This window comes from Arachis stenosperma, chromosome 4, assembly GCF_014773155.1.
Source record: "Arachis stenosperma cultivar V10309 chromosome 4, arast.V10309.gnm1.PFL2, whole genome shotgun sequence".
Lineage (NCBI taxonomy): Eukaryota > Viridiplantae > Streptophyta > Magnoliopsida > Fabales > Fabaceae > Arachis > Arachis stenosperma.
Window position 1 is genome coordinate 105,937,561 of NC_080380.1, and position 6,000 is coordinate 105,943,560.

Here is a 6,000-nt window from a genome sequence, read left to right on the forward strand (position 1 = left end):
GCAGAAATAGCAGAAGAAGAAGCAATGAACAGAAAGTAAAATTCAATTATGCAGAAAGTTAAAGAAGAGATCTCAAGGTGAGATTGAAACAGAAGTTCTTCAATTATTCACCCAAGATCAAAAGCAAGAGAAGTAGAGAGAGTGCTCAAGCAAGAACAAGGAAGAAGAGAGATCAATTCTCCTTCCCAATTCTCTAAGAAATTCAAAAGTAAAAGCTCAAAATTAAAATGAAAGCTAAAAGGAAAATTCAAAGTAAAGTCTAGCCATACTAATTACATAAAACTAGCTCCTATTTATACACTTTCTATTCTTGGATTTTGGAATTTGGATGGGCTTTTGATTTGGTGAAGATTTGAATTTAATTGGATTTTTGATTGATTTTTCAGCCCATGAAGAATGTGGTTCCAGGAGGATGCTCAGCTCACAAGTTGAACTGAGCATTGAGGCCTTGTGTGGATTCCCTTGTAGCGTGCAATGCATCAGAGGAATGCTCAGCTCACAAGTTGAGCTGAGCATTGGTGCCTTGGTGCATGTCTTGTGATGCTGGACCGTGCGAAATTTGTTGCGCGCTCCACTCCCCTGGCCCGTGTCTTGGTGCTTGCGTGATGCCCATGAAGTAGCGCTCTGCTCACTAAGTGAGCTGAGCATTGGCTCTTCCAAGGGAAGGTCCTTGGTTCGAAACCCATGGGAAGCATGCGCTGAAGCTTTTCCTTGGTTTTCTTGTGGTGCCTTGCTCCTTGCTCCTCAAGGTGTTGAGTTCGAACCTTGGGGAATGCATTTGGCCATTTTTGGTTTATTTTTCCTTGTGAGTAGCGCCTCCTTCATCCCCCTTGGTCATGGGTTCAAGTCTTGGAGCATGCACTTGCAACTTGTTTTCTTTGAATTATTTCTTCAATGCTTTCGATAATGCTCACTTGGTGAGCTGAGCATTGTTTTTCCTTTCCTTGTTTCTTGGCTTCTATTGTGCTCAGCTCACAATGTGAGCAGAGCATTGTGCCTTGGTTCCTTGAGAGAAATGTAGCGCTCCCTTGGTGAGCATGGTGCTCTTGGAGTGAGCTTCATGGTTTGTTGCGCCACACTCCCTCCTTTCTTGGCCACACTTTTTCTTTCTTGAGCCATACTTTCTCTTCCTTGGGCCACGCTTCTTAGGCCACACTTTCTTCTTTTCTTCTTTTCTTCACCTACAATTAATCAAAACAACCAATCAAAGTATCACCAAATTCACAAGGTTTATAAATCATTAAAAATTAATTAAATTTAGCCTAAACCTCATGATTTAGCATCAATTAAATGGTGGTTGTTTGATTCAAAGAAGTCATGCATTTGCATTCCAAATTACTCACTTAGAATGCAAGAAAGTGCATAAAACCTAATGAAAACAAAGAAAAAGACTAGTGAAACTAGGCTAAGATGACTTGTCATCACAACACCAAACTTAAAACTTGCTTGTCCCCAAGCAAGAAAAGAATTATGCTCAAAGGTTCTTTCAATCAGAATGGATTTAAAGAATAACATGTGCTATCATGTGAGTGAAGTGATTAAGTGACAATGGGATGAACTCTAAATTATATGCTCATGCAAGGATTTCAGTGCTTACTAGTCCCCACATCTTGGAAGTCTTAGGTCTTAGGACTTTCATCCAAATGGTATCATGGAGATCTCTCTATAGGTAATCACCTTGAAGCAGCTTATATTTTTATGTGCTTTGGCCTTGACTCTAAGTGTCATGTCTCAAAGCGGCTCTTTAGATAAGCTTTCAATCAATACTCCTAAACCAGTTGGTTTTAAGGTATTAGGTGTTAAAGCACCCCTAAGGATTTAGTTGCTCAAGCCTCTCTCTTTGACACAATTCGACCACAAGCATTTACTAGAATAACAACTCTTTGAGTTCTTGTTTCTTTCTTCTTTTCTGCCTAGTAATTGATGCTCAGAGCCTTGGGCCATGTTCTTTTTGTTTTTATGTTTTCTTTATTTTTCTTTTGATTGCTGCTTCTTGGATCAATAAATGTTTGAGAATCTCCACAATACTTCTTTGAACTTTATGTCCTGCCTATGAGCTCCCATGCAAGTTTTCATAAGCATGCAACCTCAATGCATAGTCACACAACTAGAACCACCACTTCTCCTAATCTTTTACTTGCCTCAAAATTGTTTAATTCCTCAATCGTTCTTTTCAAAGAACTATCATGTGGTGCCCTTTTTTTTTTGAAATCTTGAGTGCACGCAAGTTTGAAAAGTATAGTGTTGTGAATAATCAAGCATCTTAATTATTGAATTATAGAGAACTGTACTAAGCAGACAGACAAACAGGGATATAATATCACTTTCAATCACAGCAATATCTGATGTAAAATAATCACTTAACAATACAACCTTTTGGAGTTTACTTGCTTTCCTCCTCCTCATCATCATCATTGCTGGTCTTCACATTCCTCTTTCATCTCTTTGATTGATAATGCTTAACCTTTCCAAAAGTTTGTATGATGCTCTGCAGTGATATTGAAAGTTGCTTGTTCCCCAAGCACTTGAAAAATGGTTAGCATGCATTGATTATTTGTGGGCTTTTGAACTTACTTTGGTGTGGGAACACCAAACTTAGTACCTTGCCAGTGATTCTCATGTATCAAATTAACCATATGTGAAATTCCTTTTTTTCTTTTCTAAAAGTAATAAAACTGAAAACTAGGAAACAACAAAATAGTTAACTAGTTTATCAAAATGCTTGAAGCTAGCATTATGCAGAAGGTGAGAGTATGTTTTATGATGAGATTTTGGTGGAACACCAAACTTAGAATCCTTCATTCCCCCTTATATTGTTTTGGTGTGCAACACCAAACTTAGCTTCTTGCAATATAGATAAAGCTGATTAACCTTTTTATTGAAATAGCTATGAAAAGAAAACTACCTCAGGTTGGGTTGCCTCCCAACAAGCGCTCTTTTATTGTCATTAGCTTGACATCTTCCATTTTGTGATTATGGAAGCTGAAGATCACAGTGCCTCAGCTTATCTTTCTTTACTGTGAATTTTCTTCCGGTCTCCTTTTTGATGACCTCTATGAGTTCCCGTGAAAGGATTCTAGTCACAATGTAATGATCAAACAGCTGTGGGGACTCCTTTGTGGGCTGAGTGTTTATCATCACTTTATCCCCTAATGCAAATTTTTCAGTAGGGATTTTCTGTTTTCCTTCAATTCTATCTTTCGTCCCTACTTGTGAAACTTCTTTGTTGTGTTTTTCTTGGTTGGTACTTTCTTTCTCACTCATTTGTGAAAAATGCTTAACCAACAGCAGCACATGTTCTTCAAGCTTCTTGAGTGCTTCCTCATGATGTTTGGTCTCCTGGGCTTGAATTTCCATGAGTTTTTCCTATATTGATTCCAAGTCGGCGATCCTCTTTAAATGATTTAAATGTATGAGATGGACTGGTGGTTGTGGAAAACCTTGCGAGGGAATTTCACATGTATTGTGTGGGTGAAATGTGGGTTTTGCATAGGTATTCTGCTGGTTTTGTGAGTTGTTATGAAACTGAGGGTGCATGTTTTGTGAGCGTTGGTTTTGATTGGCATTATTGGATGGTTGACTTTGGTTGTTTGTGATCATGGGTTTGCCAATATTGGAACCCCTTTGTTCTTGATGTTGGTATTCCCCCATTCTTAGATAAGAATGTGGCTTCCATGGTGGAAATTGTGCATTCACTGTAGTCGAATGTAGAAAATCAATTTGTTTAGATATTAACTACAATTGTTGCTGAGTTTGATGGTGCAGCTGCTTGTGTTGATTCATGATTGCTTTCACTCCTTCAAGATTTATTACTTCCTTTTCTGAATTTGCATTCTCTGGTTTCTCCAACGAGTGTTGATTGTTGACTCCTTTGTCATTTAAATTTGCAGTTCCTTGGGCGGTTGTTGTCGCTTTGAGTAAGCCATCTGAGAAGTAATCCACTGCTTTTCTTGTCTCTGGGGTTAATCCTTCATAGAAAGCTTGGAAACCCGTTTTGTCACTTGCTTTCTTGTATCTTTCCCATGCTTTGAAGAGTGGTTCTTTTTCTCCTTGTATAAATGGATGTGTCCCCTCTTTCAGCTTGATGGTCTGTTGGGATGAGGAGAACTTGGCTAGAAACATGGCAACCAAATCGTCCCAACGGGTGATACTCCCTTGGGGAAAGGTTTCAAGCCATTGTGCAGCTTCATCCCTTAGTGAGAAGGGGAATAACAAGAGCTTATAGGCATCATGATTTACACCATCGAAGTTGACAGCATCACAAGTCCTCAGAAAAACGGATATGTGCTGTTTAGGATCCTCCAATGGGTTGCCGCCATAGGAACAATTGTTCTTGATTAGTGTAATAAGTTGTGGCTTCATGTCGTGATGTTCTTCTTCCTCAGAGATTCCTTCTTCAATAATAGCCTTCCCTCTAGCTTCTCTTCTTTCCTGTGACATACAAATCAACACAAGGAACACATAGTGGTACTTTTGAAAATTGAGTGTAGTTAGTTGAGACAAAACCTCAAACAGTCAGCGTGTTAATAGAAGCAAACCTTCAAACAGTTAGTGGGTTAGTCAAAAATTAAAGAAACAGAAAAGAAAAAGTGCTTGATCTAGATCTCCACCTTACTTAATCATTGTCAATCTATTTCAATCCCCGGCAACGGCGCCAAAAACTTGATGTGCGGAAAACGATCCGACACGAAACTCACCGGCAAGTGTACCGGGTCGCATCATGTAATAAAACTCACATGAGTGAGGTCGATCCCACAGGGATTGAAGGATTGAGCAATTTTAGTTTAGTGGGTGATTTAGTCAAGCAAATCAAGTATTGGTTGAGTTGTTTGTAATTGACAGAAACTAGATTGCTTGAAATGTAAAGGGAGATGGGAGAATTGCAGTAAATTAAAGAGCAGGAAAGTAAAAGAAACTAAAGCTTAAATTGCAAGTAAGATAAAGTGCAGAAACCTAGATTGCAAGAAATGTAAATAACTGAAGCTTAGAGTGCAAGAAATGTAAATTGCTTGAATCATAAAAGGAATTGGGAGTTGGGATTGCAGAATTTAAACAAGCAAAGGTAAATTGCAGCAAGCAGAAAAGCAGAAGATGAATTGAATTGAAGTGGATTTCAAACAGAAGAGTAAAAAATCCTTGAAGAATTTAGAACAGAGAAGCAATGCTTAATTTGCAGCAAATTGAAAGTGGTTGAAGATCTCAGGAGTGGAAGAGACTAGATAACAAGTCTAGATCTCAAATCCTTCCTTGATCCAACAAGAACAATTGCAAAGGAAAAAAAGGAAAGCAAATTGCAGAAATAGCAGAAGAAGAAGCAATAAACAGAAAGTAAAATTCAATTATGCAGAAAGTTAAAGAAGAGATCTCATGGTGAGATTGATACAGAAGTTCTTCAATTCTTCACCCAAGATCAAAAGCAAGAAAAGTAGAGAGAGTGCTCAAGCAAGAACAAGGAAGAAGAGAGATCAATTCTCCTTCCCAATTCTCTAAGAAATTCAAAAGTAAAAGCTCAAAATTAAAATGAAAGCTAAAAGGAAAATTCAAAGTAAAGTCTAGCCGTACTAATTACATAAAACTAGCTCCTATTTATACACTTTCTATTCTTGGATTTTGGAATTTGGATGGGCTTTTGATTTGGTGAAGATTTGAATTTAATTGGATTTTTGATTGATTTTTCAGCCCATGAAGAATGTGGTTCCAGGAGGATGCTTAGCTCACAAGTTGAGCTGAGCATTGAGGCCTTGTGTGGATTCCCTTGTAGCGTGCAATGCATCAGGGGAATGCTCAGCTCACAAGTTGAGCTGAGCATTGGTGCCTTGGTGCATGTCTTGTGATGCTGGACCGTGCCAAATTTGTTGCGCGCTCCACTCCCCTGGCCCGTGTCTTGGTGCTTGCGTGATGCCCATGAAGTAGCGCTCTGCTCACTAAGTGAGCTGAGCATTGGCTCTTCCAAGGGAAGGTCCTTGGTTCGAAACCCATGGGAAGCATGCGCTGAAGCTT